The sequence below is a fragment of the Coturnix japonica genome, chromosome 4 (genome assembly GCF_001577835.2).
Source record: "Coturnix japonica isolate 7356 chromosome 4, Coturnix japonica 2.1, whole genome shotgun sequence".
NCBI classification, from domain to species: Eukaryota; Metazoa; Chordata; class Aves; order Galliformes; family Phasianidae; genus Coturnix; species Coturnix japonica.
Genome location: NC_029519.1, coordinates 51,667,351 through 51,683,425, shown reverse-complemented (window position 1 = coordinate 51,683,425; position 16,075 = coordinate 51,667,351). Strand labels below are relative to the sequence as shown.

Below are 16,075 nucleotides of genomic sequence, written 5' to 3'. Positions count from 1 at the left end.
CTTCTCAAAACTCAACATGCAAGCCTGTTGAGATGTGTCCATGAGTAATATGATTATGTTTGGGCACCACATTACTCTCTTGACTTTAATTAATCATTTGTATTACATGATTGTATTTCATTCTTACATTCAGCATAGAACAAAGCAATACACAGAATGAATTCCTGCTGAATTAATCTTTATAGAAGTGTTCTCATTTGATTCAACAGTATATGCAGCACATTTTTCCCTTCCCTAAAATTTCTGTTTGATATCTGGAGATATTATTTCCTCAATCAGAATGATTTTATAAGAAATTTTTACCATTAGTAAAGAGAATGATTTGGCTGTATTATTTGTTTATTTGTTTGTTTGTTTTTGCTGGTATTTTTTTAAAAGTAATATTTGAGTAGTAGATTTAGGCTAACTGGGAATGCGCTAAGAACATTGTACAAGGGTTGGTTCTGTGTTCGTCCATCTGTGAAACAAAGTCCAAAGGTAATTTTATGCTCTCAGCAGAGGAGATAAAATTCATATAACACGGATCTGAGTAAAGCAGGATAATATCTTGGTGGCAGCAGATAATATGCAATGTTAAAGTTCTCTGTGAAAACTCACTGAATATAGAGGAGTGTTATTTACCTCTTTTCCCCCTCAAAAAAATACTGTAAGAAATTCTTCAGTAAAATGTCCAGCAGGATAAAGACTGAATTGCTTAATAGTTGAGGTAATGACTATGCTCAGGAGCCTTCACTTGCTCCTTTGTGTGTAATAAATTTTAATCACATAACCATCTTTATTTTCCAAAATGCTGCAGAGCTTAAGATTTTGTTTCCTAACCAAGAAATGGAGCATTTTTGAAATCTCCATGTCTTCTCTTCAGGAATCTCAATGTTGTTATAGCCCTCCATTTTTAATTTTAATGGCTTAAAAATATAATAGTTACAACAATGTCTCCTCTTTTCCTGCTTTTTCTTCCTTTCTTCTCAGTTTTCATGTTTTGTTCCTAGTGGAGATCAGCATTTCAGCCCTGGAGAGCTAACAGCTCCAGATACAGAACTCATGGTCTCTCTCAAGTGCACGAATACAACTGCGATGAAAAATAATGCAGTATTTTTAGCAAGCTTTACAGTTTTTCTTAAGCAACTAGTCTGTATGACAAATTAAGTGGTTGGCATAGAGGCTGTTATTTGTTTGCTTGTTGTTTACTTGTTCTTTCTATGTTCAGGAGATATGGCTCTGGACTGATTGTGCAACAATCATAAAGATGCTACAGAAATTCTGACAGTCACTCCTTTCCTTTTTATCAGTTCAGTTCACTGAGGATTGCTGGGTATTTTCACCCCTTCTTCTTAGGGAACATCCTTTCTCAAGGGAAACTTGAGGAAAACTCCTGTGACAGCCTTATATGGAGAGAGAGGGCTTGAGCTGTAGCTTAGGCGAACAAAAAGTATAGTCTTAGAGAGATTCCCATGCTTTCTGAGAAAACAGAGGGAAAACCTGGCTCCACATTTTATCCATAACAGAATTTTCATTTTCTTCAGCAGGATAAATCTTTCTTATAGTCTCAACAGGCATTTGGATTCGTTATTTTCTACACTGACAAAGCACTCTACCATTACTGTAAACTCAAAGCTGTGAGATATAGGGTCAAAAGGAAACTGTTAGAGGGAAGAAAGCAAAATGCTAACACTTACATCCGCATTTCTCGTCCATTGCTCAGTTGTTGTCAGATGAGTTTAGTTGGTATTTCTGATTTAGATCAATACCTCAAATCAAATCAGTCTACCTTTAAAAAAGCCTTTTCTAAGTCATATTCACTCCTCCTAGTTGAAGACAGAAGAAATCCAAATAAATTGGACAGCACCAAGCAGTTGCAACAACTCCAAGCTGTTACCTTGCTTACTGCTTTCCTTGATTCTCAGTGGTTCTTCCTGTCCCTGCTGACTGCCTCTTTACCAAAACCTCCGTGAACAGCACCAAGTTATTTATTCATAGTTAATTAATTACGGTGTTGAACAATCATCTTCCTGCCTGTTATCTTCCAGAATCTGTTTCATTTTCCTTACTCTTCAGAAAGCAGCACCTCCATGTGAAATATGAAACTTTTAAAATTAATATTGCATAACAATATCCATTTATGAATAACATTTTATAATAAGCTCCTATTGTATTTTGAACATCTGTCATTTCTGATAACATTTGGTCAAAGACTTATTGTTGTCTATCTTATCAATTTGTTTTCTATTTCTCCTGAATTTTGCATCCCTCAATTGACCTGTTGCAGGATGTGGACCAGTGTACAGTCTGTACCAGGTGAAAATTATTCCTTCTTCCTCCCTCCCCTGTATTTAAAATATTTTGAGCTCCTGTTTGAGAAGGCCAGTGGAAAGCACCACTAGAGTTGGAAAGGAGATACATTTCTGATGAAATAATATTGTTCTCCACATTTCCTTCCAGCTGTAGCTTTCCTAGGAAGAACTTTATCTTAAATATGAGATCAGTTGTGAATTCTGCTGTTGAGCAGTGAAAATCTAGATAAGCAATTTCCTCCAAGGGTTAAAAGAGCCTAAATAAGCACTGTCAATTTTCAACTGCCTTCTCATCACCATTTCTGATAAGGAAATCCAGGTTCTTTTCTCCCATATCCTTCCAAATCTTTCCTCCTCATTCTGTCCTTGCCTGAGCTGTTGCTTACAACCATGAGACTTGTGCTGGCCAAGCTGGTGTGAGATACAACACATCAGCCCTCTTCTGGGGGCTTCCTGTGTCCCTGGAGCCACAGGGGTTCCTCCTACCCATTGTCTGAGGCTGATGACTTGGGTGTCTGCCTTAAAAAACTTATGTTCCCCCTGTTCAATCACTACTGAGAATGAGAACCTTACCTGTCTGGATTTAGAACTTATGGAAAGGCAATCCAGACTGAACTTGTCTAAATGGAGATTTAAATCACTGAAGAAGAAAATTTGGAGAGTAGCTTACAAGTACTGATGTTAAATATGATAGAATTTAAGGAAGCCATAAAGAGATTTTAATCTAGGTGTTAAACGTGAGAGTACAAAGAAAAAGCTGTCTTTCCTTAACATTCAGTACACAGAATACTGCCATTTTGATGTTACTTCTTTCACTTATTGGAAACAGAGAGATAATGCTAGAAAAATATTATTACTGCTTTCTTCTGCCATCAGTATATAATACCAGAGAGTTTCATAAGAATGTTGTGATTAATTTGATGATAAGGTACAGTGTAATTAAAAATCCTGTGATTCTACTTGAACAAGAAGTTCTCTCCTTCTTACGCTGTTAAAAAGTGTTCATTTTACAGTGCATATTGTTGTTCTGTCAGATATTTGGCAATACTTTACATTACATTTTGGAAGTCAAATACCGTGATGTAGAGTCTGATGTAGAGAATTTGTTGTCTGAAAGTCTTTTTGTTCTTAACTGTCAGAGAATATAAAAAAATCAGCTGTGGTATTTTCAGTCATCTCATATTTCAAATGCCTTTTTATTCAGTGCTTTTATGACCAGTTGCTTGACAACATATAGATATAGTTACTTCATGTGAACAGTGCCCCCGTGCAATTGGTGTTGGTATGTATTTTTCAGGGCATATGTCGATATACAGTAGTTCCCAGCTGAGGGAGTTTCTTAAAAGCGCTTTGCTGTAGCACATTTTTATGTGGTGAAGTGATGTTTTTGTTGAAAGGCTTCCATAACATCCTCTCTAGGTTGCATCTATTTTAAGATACAAGTTTTATTAATCTGAAGTATGCGGGGCTCTGGTAGTGCAGCATTTTAATGCATAAAGCATCTTTTACAGGATGTTATTGCGGTTCATCAATAAGAAGGATAGCAAGTAAACAAAGGAAACTATTTAAGAAATTAAACAACCTCTTTTTCTTAAAATGTTGTCTTGGTAAAGGGAGAAAATATTTTAAGGAAGTAAAAAGAAAAAACTTGATAGTTTCATTTTATATGATGAACTGTATTCTTCCCAGGTGAGATTTCCTTGAAAAGTTATTGTATTTTGTGGGATTTGAGGATCATCTTTTAGGAAAAAAATCCCAAGCCCTTGCTGCATGCCATGTGATAGTTGTGAGGTGGGGAGCATTTAGAAAGTATATGATTATGCAGTAAATGCTACATCTATCTGTCTGTCTATCTATCTATCTATCTATCTATCTATCTATCTATCTATCTATCTATCTATATTTTGGATAATTTCTACAAAATCCCATTTAATTTCTGAAGAACTCCATCAATTCTATGCTTACTATACTCCTTTTTTCATAAGGAATTTGAGATTATTGTTTTAACCTTATCCCCCTACTGAATGGACAGTAAGCAATAGCGAGAGTAGCTTTTATTTTGATTTTGTATTGTCATCTTTGCCGTTTTCTTTTTTTTTAAAAAAAACAAACAAACCAAAACAAAACATTTTCTGTAGCAGGGATTAGCCATGGAGATTTTGAAGTACTAATAAGTACACTAGTCTGCACAAGTCTGAATATGAAGCAGTTCCCAGTACCAGATGCTTATTACTTTGGGCTATTACCAGTGACTGTCAGAATTTCTGTACAGGGAACAAGCTCTGGAAAACCTCAAATGTAAATGCTACAGTAATTTGCTGTTCTTCAAGTCCTGATTGAATTACTGGAAATTTAGGGATTTCTGTCATGGACAAGCATATTTGCATAAAAGGTTCAGGTAAACTCTCACCATCTTAAACAGAGAAGAAAGGATTTGTGCGTTTGCATGTGTTTATGTTTTTGCTCCCCACTGGGTTAGGGTTCATGGGCATTAGGGACCTTGGGATTCCTTGTGTGTTTCCTAGTACAAGAGAGCAAGCCTATTGCATCTTGTCTATTCCGTGGGGGAAATAGTTATGGGAGTGAGCAAGAATGTATAGTACAAAATTGGTAGGCTTAATAAAACGGTGCAGCTTTCATAGGAGTTCTTGCTTACAGTCAGGATAACCAATCACATTTTTATTTAGAGTGTATAATTTAAGGTCAGTTATTAATACTAGCTGCATGGTAGTAAAGATAATCTCAGTAAGAAAAAAAAAAAAGGTGCTGTACTGAAGGAGTTGCACAGCCCTTTTCAGTGTTGTTCCCAAACAGTTCTTTTGCTTTGTTTAAAATACATCAAAAATAGTCCTGTGGGTCACCAAACAGCAGATTTGTACAAAGAAAAAAACAGTTGACAGCAAACACAGAGAGCTGATACGTTTTCAAGGGGGAATAGTTTGCTGCACTTGTGAGCGATGATAGATGTGTGTGAAATATAATCCTGATTAAAAATGCATGTGTGAAACCCCTTTGAATGAAGTGCTGTGTCTGACAACATGTAAGAAGGGAAGGGTAATGTAACATCTCTTGTACTGTTCATTTTCTCTTCATCACTTGCTGAACTCATTGTTCTTCCAAAATTTTCAGCAGATGTCACCTAAAAGCGTGTAACAAATGCTGAAAGCAACATTAAGAAGTCTAAAGGCTTCATACTGGAACTACAGGGGATTTTGAAAATATACCTAATGCAGGCTAATGTGTTGATACATCCAGCCTCTGTTTTCAGGTGTGCCAGATCTGATAGCAGAAGACAGTTGTGGTCACTTGGTTATTTCTATGACCTGGGCACTAAAATCCTCATGTTTTCTTTGCTATCTGTTGACGTCTGTAATAGAAACAGTAACCAGAGCTTAACTAGTGTAAAGATACTGATAAAATGTATTCACTTTTAGGGATGGATGAAGCTTCAGTCTTTGGCTGAATTGTGCGTGCTTCTCTGTATTACTAGGAAACACATCATAAACAGAGATCGTACAAGAAAGGCTGTGGATTGCCCTGTACTCAAGGCCAGATCTTGCTTTCTGAATTTGCATGTCTTCTATGAGATCTTTACTAGATCATCAGAGACTGCTGGTTAGGTTTTGTTTGCAGCTCTTCACAACTCTTGTGATAGGTTAGTTATGTTATGAGGTTGCTAAGAAAACTGCTTTGGTGCTGTTCCCTGATTGCTTCTTATTTCACCTAGAAGAGCTATGTGACTTTGTATCCCTAGTTATCCTGTAGAAGGGTCATTGAAGAGAATGTCTTTTGTTGGAGTTGTGCCATACAGGAAACCTCCCTTGTAAGGTCAACACCTGAGCTGTGCCATGGCAGAGAACTCTTGGGACTATCTGTGATTTTTCAGAGATGCTTTATTCTCTACTTCTACTTTACCTGCTGTTATTAAAGGCCAGAGACCAACAACCTCTGTGCTGCCCCGTACCCATTTGCCCATGCAGCCTGCATTGCCTGAAAACCACTGCTCACCTCTAACGTGCTGTGGAGTCAGCTTCCCATCTGGTTGTGCACATGCGAGGACTTATCTCTGTGCTCAGCCAAACACCTACAATAGCCACTGAAGTGGAAAGAAGTTACCTGTGGGAAAGTGGAAAGAAGGAAAAGGGTGTAAGCCCCTCTTGCAGTGGATGAGCTTTTAAAGCAGTATTTGGGACCATCTTTAAAGGTATCCAGATGCCTACAGGTGCTTATAGGCACCCAGAGGGATTTTCCAAAGCCCACACTTTTAAAGGTATTTAGGCACTAATCCAACACTGGAACGTCTAATTCTCAATTTCAAAAATGCCTAAGGGCCGGCTTCTTGAAGATATTTAGGTAAGGGGCTCCCCTTGAAATCAAACAAAAGTTACATCAAATGATCTTATTTCCCAGGATAGTATTCTTCAAGAAGTAGTACCTCCTGGAATACTAATGCCTGAAAGACCCAATTGATCTGAATTGGGAGGATATCCGTAACTTACTGTACATCTTGGCTTTTTGCAGAAAACTCATCTGAAAAGATTGATTCTCAGATAAGGATCTGCTTGCTCTTTAATGTAATTACTCCATACCAGTAATCTGGTGTGATGACAACCATCTATTAACTCTGCAACTCAACTCAAAAAACTCAGCATTCATTATGTGCTTTTAATATATAATTTTGGTGAATTATAGAGGTTATGAGTGAGCAATGGCTAAGAGCCAGGAGGAAGATTGCAATACCTGCCTGAAATACACACTATCTTCCACACCCAGTACATAATTTCCTCTGTCATGGCAATGTCTTCCCCACAACTTGAGGTTATAAGCACTGTGCTAGTTTTGTGTGTATAAACACACATACAGTCAGGGATTGAGAGCCCCTTTTCACTTTGTAAACAATTCAAATATGAACACGGGACTCAGAGAAGGCACTGCATAAGTTAAACACACAGTTTCAAGCTTTTTATTTTCTTTCCTCTGCCCTTTGAAACTTAATTATGTGCAAGTATTTCCAAATTAGACAAATAGTTATGGAAATAAATCTTTATGTGCATGTTAACCTAAGCTTCATATTTGCCTGTAATACTTAACCCTTTACGTGGGGCCACTGGGAGCAGCACTGCTTTCCAGCAGCAGGACCAAGGGAGTTACAGTGAACACCTCCCAAGTTAAAAGGTTAAGAAACTGAGGCAGAAGAATGAGTTCATTCCCTGCCCTGGGTGCTGGTGGCAGAAATGGGGGCCCTTCTTTGTGAGTGCTCTGCCACCCATGCATGTGCCACAGTGGCAAGGGGTCGGGTCATCAGAGCTGGGTGATCTCCCAAATACCAGCTTGATACAGCAGCTGTTGCTCATGAGAGGGATTACTCACAGGATCAGTCCCTGAAGGAGGACTGAGGAAATTCAGAGCATACGTGATTGCTTTCTTGATCTGCATGAAGAGCGAGTAGCTGTAAATATCAGAGAGGAAAGGTAGATCTTGCTTGCTTTTTTTTTTTTTTTTCATGCTGTCTCCTGTCACTGATGAAGGGAGCTAGTTTGCCATAACTTATATAATTACCAATAGTCTTTTTTAATTTGACATTTTAAGAGCTGTGTTGGGTAGAGGATAATTAATAGCACTTACTTGCTTTGAAGTTGAGCTTTAAATTATATATAGCATAATTATGTCTAAAGCTCCTAACTTACTGCTTACCCTATTAGGTATTTTATCTGTGTTTTACTGTAACACAGCCTCCTCTGTATAGCAACTCTCATCCTTTGCCTGTGCTACTTAAGATTAGAAATATTGATCACATATTGTGATTTTCCTGCAATCACCTAATTAATTCCTGATGCTTCTACCTTGTTTCAATTATTCCAAGTTTCAGTTCAATATTAAGAGAAATAAACTGGTGGATGAAATTTCGTAACAAAATTTGTTGCAGGTAAAAACCAATGAATAAAAATTACTGTCAGGACCCAAAACCAGCAACCTTCTAAAACCTTTAAGACCCTGAACATTTTTTCTAATCCCTGGGTGCCTTTTAACAACTGAAACTATTTTTTATTTTTTATAAAATTGTCAATGGCTTTTCTTTAGATTTATTGGGCTTCTGTTTAGCTTCAATAGTTGTCTTTTGTGTTCTACTGATACATGCAGTGATACTTCACTATGTGGTTTTTTTTTTTTGTTTTTGTTTTTTTTTTTTTTTTGTTATCCCAATAATGGCGAGAATAAAAACATAGAAATGAAGATCCTTTGTGTATAACCTGCAGAGAAAATTGTAGAATTAAGGGTTCATTTATTCATCACACACACACTCACGCAACCTGCTTTCCAATAAATATGCAGACATTAATGACAATGAAATCTTACTTATCCTTAGTATTCTCCAAATTTTACTTTGAAATTAATTGTATTATCAGGTTACATTTATATTAGTATATGTTTCCCCTCAGATTCTAAAGAGGGTAGAGTCTCTAATTTATTTCCCATCTTGCAGTTGATATAAGCAGGGTTTTAATGCTGGTGATCTCTTTCTTAGTTACAAATACACACTCTGAGTGCTCTGAGATTTATGTAAGAACCTGGAATTCAGACATGAGGTTTTACACTGCTGCTTCAGTTAAGATTAATTAGCAATTATTATTAATAAAATTCGCAGTGTGAATAAAGTGTTGTCTTTCTATTCTCTCTTGTAGTCTCTTTTATTTGGGCTTCAATATTGACACGGCTGTGAATAGTGAGGGATGCTGTTGCTACCAAAGTCATGAAAATGTGTATTATGGAAAAGCAGATGGTTACATGTAAATATTAAGAGAGGGGAAAATTGTAGTCTAGTTTTAATTTTATTGTAGGCGATTGCAGCAGGGAGGGAAAACTGGTGACTGCAGAAAACACAGTTGTACTTTAATACATTTAATTTCTAATGAGCTTCAGCTTTTCCACTGAATTCTAAATGAGTAAGCTTTTCACTGCAGTCTAGCTAATATGACTTGAAAACAGTGATTATTGCGAAGGTGTTACGCTGTCTGATTCACAGTTTTAGTGCATAATTAAAATAAAACCCTCTAATAGAAAATATTAGATGATACTATAAGTGCTTTTATGAAGTTTTGTATTACTTCTGAAAGCCAGTTGGATAAAGAGAAAACAAAATAAATGTACTCTTTTGATAGATGGGAAGTATATAACATTAGTGGTCATATTAACCATGCAATTTCTCTTGTGAATGCAAATTTCTTTAAAGTGGATACATGCAAGTGGATAATATTCATGTTTGTTTTACTCTCCTTCCCCTCTTGTTTCATTTGCTTTTTTTTTTTTTTTTTTTTGAAAATATGTGGATCTAAGAATATGATGGGATCAACCCTTGTGATTTAATGGCAAAAATCTGTTTCATGTCTGTCAGTTGCCTGTGGCAAACTGTTGCATGGTGCCATGAATACCTTTGGCAGTCAGCAACCCTGGTAGGAGGCTGTGCAGGTGTCTGTGGCTCTGGGAACACTGGTTGCTGTAGGGAAGAACCTGGGCCAGCTCTGGGCACATGCTAAGTAAGGATTAGACAAATTACCCTTTGGTTCTGATTGACCTTTCTGGTGTGTGCTATATGTTGGGAGTTGTATGCACTAAATGTCTTGTAGTACTCATTGTTTATATAATAAATAAATTTTCCAAGTAGATGTGTTTCTCCTTAATGTTAACCAATGGCGACAGCGAATGGTAACATGCCTACTGGCCTATAGTCCTTAGTTAAATCATCAGTTTGTTAACTGGTGTTTGCAATCTAAACCCTCCCTCTGGAATGGACTTCTTTAAAGCAAAATGAAATAAAATAAAGGTAAGTAAAAGTAAATAGATTTTCCTATTGAAAGTTATTACTTCAGGAATGAAGAAGATGGATATTGATCTGCACCATCCTTTGCCATTACAGTCAGGTTCACATAGATAGCTCAGACACTTTATTCTAAGCAAACAGCCATTTTCTCTTCTGACTTGGATTCCAGTGAGAATTGAAAAAAGTAAAAGGTTTGTAAAAACATTTTTCTGTCCTTCTTACAGGGACAATTTATGTTGAAGTAACAGTTTCTGAGATACCTGCACCTGTTATTGATTTATTTCTTCATTGTCATGAACAATCTCCTGTTTTATAATACAGTTACCCTTGTATGCTGCCCTAAGGTAGTTATTCAGAAATAGTTTTACTACAATAAAGTCCCTGGGGACTTCCAAAGATATAAAGATGCATCTTCATATGTTGGCTTTTGCGTTTTGTATGGCCTGTATTGATGAAAGTTAGGTAGGTTTTCAACAAGAATAAGGAGTACAGTATGGAAAGCAGCTGTCATAACCCTGTAAATGATGTTGGGTGTCCATAGGGCCCCTTGTGAGAGAAGTCTCAGAAAATGACCTTGAAAGTCCATGGAGTGGAAAACAAAAGTGAATAAAAATAATAATTTCTAGGCCTCTGCATCTGTGATGCATACATTCCTCTAACAAAAATGCATTTGATCTGCACTGTGAATGAATTGGAAGAAAATGTAATGTGGAAATAAATGTATCTTTCACTTATTCATGTATGTGAGGGCATACATACACATGCACAATTGCTTGCTTTCTTTCGTATAATATTTCCATTATTCCTCTACAACTCACTGTTTTATAGTTAGAGATTAATTCATGACCTCTGCCTTTCTGACTTCAACTGATTACTGCAGAGGAATTCTTTTGTTTTTATTTTTTATCACATCTTCTGACATTTTAGTGAATAATATTTGACAGTTTTGAACATCTGCAAAAGTTACTGTTATCATAACTTGAGCTCAGCAGAGCTACTGTCACTGATGCTTGGGAGAGATCATGTTGCAGAAAAGACGGGCAGTGAATTTACATTCTTTTTATTATTATTATTCTTGGTGAATTTACAGTAGGAATATTTTATTAGTGCACTTCTTTATCAGCAAAGACAAAAGTCTTTCACATTTAAAAATGATTGCTGTTACGCTTATATTGCTTGGCCAAAAGCCTGCAGTCTAGTCTGGCTGTTTGGGGAAGCAGTTTCCTTCCATGTAGGATTTTTACATGCATCATAGAATGAGTGTTCCATTTCTTGGTTTCTCTGTTCTTTTCCACTTTCCCCTCCACCCCTTCCTTAATTTTTTTTTTCTTATGCTGACCTTTTTTAATCTATTGGCTAAAGAGATACTAGTGGGCTTAGAGCCGATAAGCAGTTTTAAATAGCACAGACTTCTGAGTTATTTGTGTTAAAATTATTCCCCTTATTCTTCCGCTTGCTTATTCAGTATGCATCCAGGGAAACTGTTACATTACATTCTCCTTGAAGATGGCAATGGAGACAGCAAATGCAGTTCATCATTTATGTGCATATTACAGTACAAATCACAAAGATTAAGGACAGTCATTTTTGGGAGCACCACAATTTTGCAACCAAAAGCACTTAAATAATTACCTTTTTAAGCAACTTTTATTGACTATGCAGGAGGATAAAAAGTAATCTTACTTGTTTTAAATGGCATAAAGCACCCAAATGCCATTAACAGAGTGTTACATTTCTTATTTCGCTAAGATTGCTGAAGCTTACCGGCCAGTGATAAAAAATGTATGAATTCAGGAGCGATGGCTAGCAATATCCCAAGCCATTGTCAGTGGACTCCTACTTTCCCCTGCCAAAATATGTGGAAGCATGCATGGATTGTGCTAGATTAGTACGGAGGGCTTGTTTCCGTGGCATTAGCCAGGTATCTTAGCAACAGGATCATACCAGATTCTCGCAGTGCTCTGTGGTGGTGCATGTAATATCCTGGACATAATCTGTCTTTTAATTTTCTTTGGATTGTAGTGATATTACAGATACATGTGTTCAGTTATAGATCTTTATTTAATAAGAAGAATGCTTTAGCTGAAGATTTGTACTATGTCAGAAGTGGGCAACTCACAATAATGTTACTGGAGGTTTAGCCCAGGTACAGCCTTGTCTCACATTTCAGATTGACAGGAAAACTTACTCCCTTCATTAAGATGTGCCTCGTAGTTCATATCTTTATGCTGTAGAGACGAGGATGCCGCCAGAATTCATAATAACGAGAACGTTATTTAATGTCAGATAGAATGCAAATTGCTTGTACAATTGAAATGTCATCTAAAACATGCCACCGTATGCAACACCACTTTATTATAAGTCACTGAGAGCAATATCTTAAATTTGGAATTGCACTAATCCTTCATCTGCTTTTGTTTACCTTTCATCTATAATAGAGATGTCGAATTTCCTCCAAACTGCATTTGCATGTTTTAACTGCTTGTGCACACAGCCAGAGATATGTTGGAGAACCATGAGCAGCAAGAACTTCCTTTATATTTTCTTCATTTTTACTTGTTTGTTCAAAGCAAATTAATAGGAAAAGATAGCTTGCGAATGCAAGACAAAATGCCGTGTCGACCCTTTTTAGAAATTAAGATGAAGCTTATGCAAGAATGTTTTATGGTTTAAAGTATGAATTGTAATACAAATTTGATTTTATTGATTAGATTGTAATTGATTTTCTTGGTAATTCAGTCTCATACAGTAGTTTGTTTCATATAATTGAAACAATAACAATAACTTCACAGGATTAACTTGGTTCACAGTGAGATGACATTGAATGTATTTAAGATTTTTGGCATACTTTACTAGGAAAAAGATATCCAGAACAATTTCTTTCCAGATGAAATACATGCCAGCGTGGAAAATATGGTCGATGTGCCAGAGCTGCACAACTTTATTTAAAAATATCTATCTGAGAGGGATTTTTGAAATATTTGAAGTAAAACCAGGCTGGCATCTTCCCTATCCTGCCCTGAATGTGCTTCTGGAGGTGCATTTTGAGTAGTGGGAGAGAAGAGGTGGGGAAGACAGAGACCCTCTTACCCCCAAAGCTAAGCTTTTGCTGTTTGGAAGCTCACGGCCTGCTAAAGTAACAGTTGCCTGTTTATTTTCGTGGCATGTTTTTGTGAGGAGATTGGGAGCCTAGGAATTGAATTTTTAAAGAAAAAAGTCTGAACAACTTCAGAGCCGGCAGATGTTGGGCAATGCCATTCCCCAGCTTTGGTGCTGGAGCCAGCTGCAGCTTTTGTTTCTGGTTGCACTTTGATCAAGGAAAAAATGGAAGGTGCTAGGAGCAAGTGGTTGGATTCAGGAGCTGCAGATTTGTGTGTGCTTAAAGATTTATCTTTTGACTTAATAAGTCTCAGACTAAGGAAACACTGCAAAAGTTGTTTCAAAAGAGCTTACTTTGAAGAATAATAGATGCTCTTTAAAGATGAAAACATATGCTTTTAGGAAGTTTTCTTGCCAGAATTGTGCAGTATTACTTAAAGATAGACATACTTTTCTAGACAAGTCAAGAACACAGCAGGGGAATAATGTTTACCCTGGCTGGAGGTTTATCTTTGAGGTACAGACTTACCATAGCAAGTCTATACTGTTTTATTCATACAGTCTGTTTTTTAGAGCCTGATCTCATTTTGAGAATGTGCCTCCTGGTTAATGAGGAATTTTATCAAACTAATTCCCTTAAGAAACCATCTGAAATTTTCATTCAATGAGTGGTATGATGCCAGCACTCCCTTCTGCTTCTTTTCTCATTCGTTTTCAATTCTGGAAGACAAAGAATGGCTGAAACAACCACTAATAGATAATACCCAGCCTTTAGGTGTAGATGGGGAAGAGCTTGTTTGCACTTGCTGTGTAATTTATTTGTTTGGCACATTTCCCACTGTGGGACTTCTGGCCTGCATTTTCCTAATAAGAAAAAAATGTGGCTATTTGTTTGAGTGGGAAACATGGTGTCCAAAGAAGCTATGCCTGGGGTACAAGGAGTACTTTGACATTTCAACTATGTGGTAGCAGTTGTTACAGAGAGCAAACAAATTTTCAGCAGTTTTGCTTCAAGTGTAATAAGGAATATTCAAGTATCCTTGGTAATTAGTAAGGTTTGCCTGACATCTTAAATGCATGTGGGTTCACTTCTCCTGATGGGAAGTGCTGTTACATATCTTACTGCTGAGAGATTTACAAATTACAGTTCCATGCGCTACTTTTGTGCTTTAAACTTCTTGGAAGATAATTCCAGTGCTTAAAATGTTGGTAGAAGAAAGCTGTATCATCATCTAAAAGGAGTGACAGTATGAAGCCTTGGAAACATGACCTAACAGCCCAAAGAAATATTCAGAGTGTCTCAGGCTTTATGTGATGCGAGGCTGGTTGCCACAGTCTGAGATATTCATTCTGCTTTAATGGAGATGCATAACACTACACCCTAGATGTTTTGATCATTTATTATTTTTGTATATCTTTATTTTTGGGGTATCCTCACAAGACAGCAGTACTACCTTTTATTAAGTAGTTACCAATGAATTTCTGACCATGCTGAATACATCGATATTAGTGAACCAAGGAAACAAGCTAGGTGAAAAAGGCTGTATTCATTCAAAGAGCTTCAAGTTTGTTTATTTGCTTGTTTTACCTGTCTTACAGCTCTTTCTGTTACAATTCTTTTTTTTTTCTTTTTTTTTTTTTTTTTTTTTTTCCCTGAATCTTTACTATGAAAGACTCTGTAGTTCCTTTCCTGTGTTCTAGAGGCATCACAACTGCAGAGCCCTTTCATATGAGGCTTGTTTAAACCCAAACCAACTTTTATTTAAATCCTAATTGTATTTGTGGCCTCGAGCTGTCAACCGGTGTTACTCTCCTATGCTAGACACTGAGCAAACATATAAGCTAATGATGGCCTCCACTCTGAAGAGCTTAAAATCTTTAAAAGACAAGACCTCCCAGATAGATAAGACAAATAAATGGGCTAGGTAGCAAAACTCAAATGCATGTGTGCCTTCTTTTTATCTTCAATATTGTGGGATTTTTTTCTTTTTTTTTTTCTACTCTGTAAAACAAATAATCAGGACTGCCCATCTTTGAGTACATTCATATACAGAGATCTGATAACAAATTAGTATCTTTGTTGGTTTCTTCAGTCACTTTTAAAAGAGGACTGACTGAAAAATGAAATTACATGTAATTGTTTTTACCTGTTTGTAGGAGGAGTGGGTTAATTTATTCATTTGGATAACTGTCTTTATTTGATTGGTTGGAATTCTTGAAAAGTATCTTTATTGCTCTTTCCTGATCTCTATCATAGCCCTGAAAAGGTTTTTTGTGTTTTTAAGGCAACTGAATTTCTTTATCAAATATAATTTCTTCCTTCGAAGTTGCATTCATTGATGTTGTTCCACACGTTCCACATGTTCTAGGCTGAGTTAGTCTTTTATTTGATAATTCTTGGGAAGAGTTATCAAATAAATATTTGACAAATGGAAATGATTATATGCTTCTTCAGCACAGATGCTAAGATACTTTTCCAGCTAATACCTAGAGGGAATTCAACATCATGGTCTGAGACACTTCGAGGCTGAAACATACTAAGTTTAACAAAGTTGAGAGACACTAGAAAATTTGAAGAGAAAAATACTGTAACTATCTAAAGTCTAACAACAAAATCAACTTCCAAAAATCATAATTCTGGAAACTTTTGCTGTCTGTTTCTTCAAGGCTCTTTTTCAGAATGTTTTAAACCCTGTCCTAAAGTTTTCAGACTTCCAGTTATACCAGAAAACACACAAATAATGTATTATGAATCTGGAAAATATCCTCTGTAGTCTTACTGTGAAGAAAAAATACAAGCTTTAGTGTAAGTACTGAAGTTCTGTGTACTACAGTACTCTGTACTATGTACGTTAGTACATACTTG

The 16,075-nt window shown here is 36.5% G+C and overlaps 1 long non-coding RNA gene across 1 annotated transcript; it reads right to left on the bottom strand.

Annotated features, from left to right (window-relative positions):
• Window positions 1–329: 329 nt before the first annotated feature.
• On the bottom strand, window positions 330–12,003 carry LOC107313590. Its single transcript, XR_001555072.2, has 3 exons — window positions 11,875–12,003; window positions 6,300–6,407; window positions 330–1,069 (listed from the first exon to the last, which is right to left on the bottom strand). It is a non-coding gene; the product is annotated as an uncharacterized LOC107313590 (long non-coding RNA).
• Window positions 12,004–16,075: the final 4,072 nt, after the last annotated feature.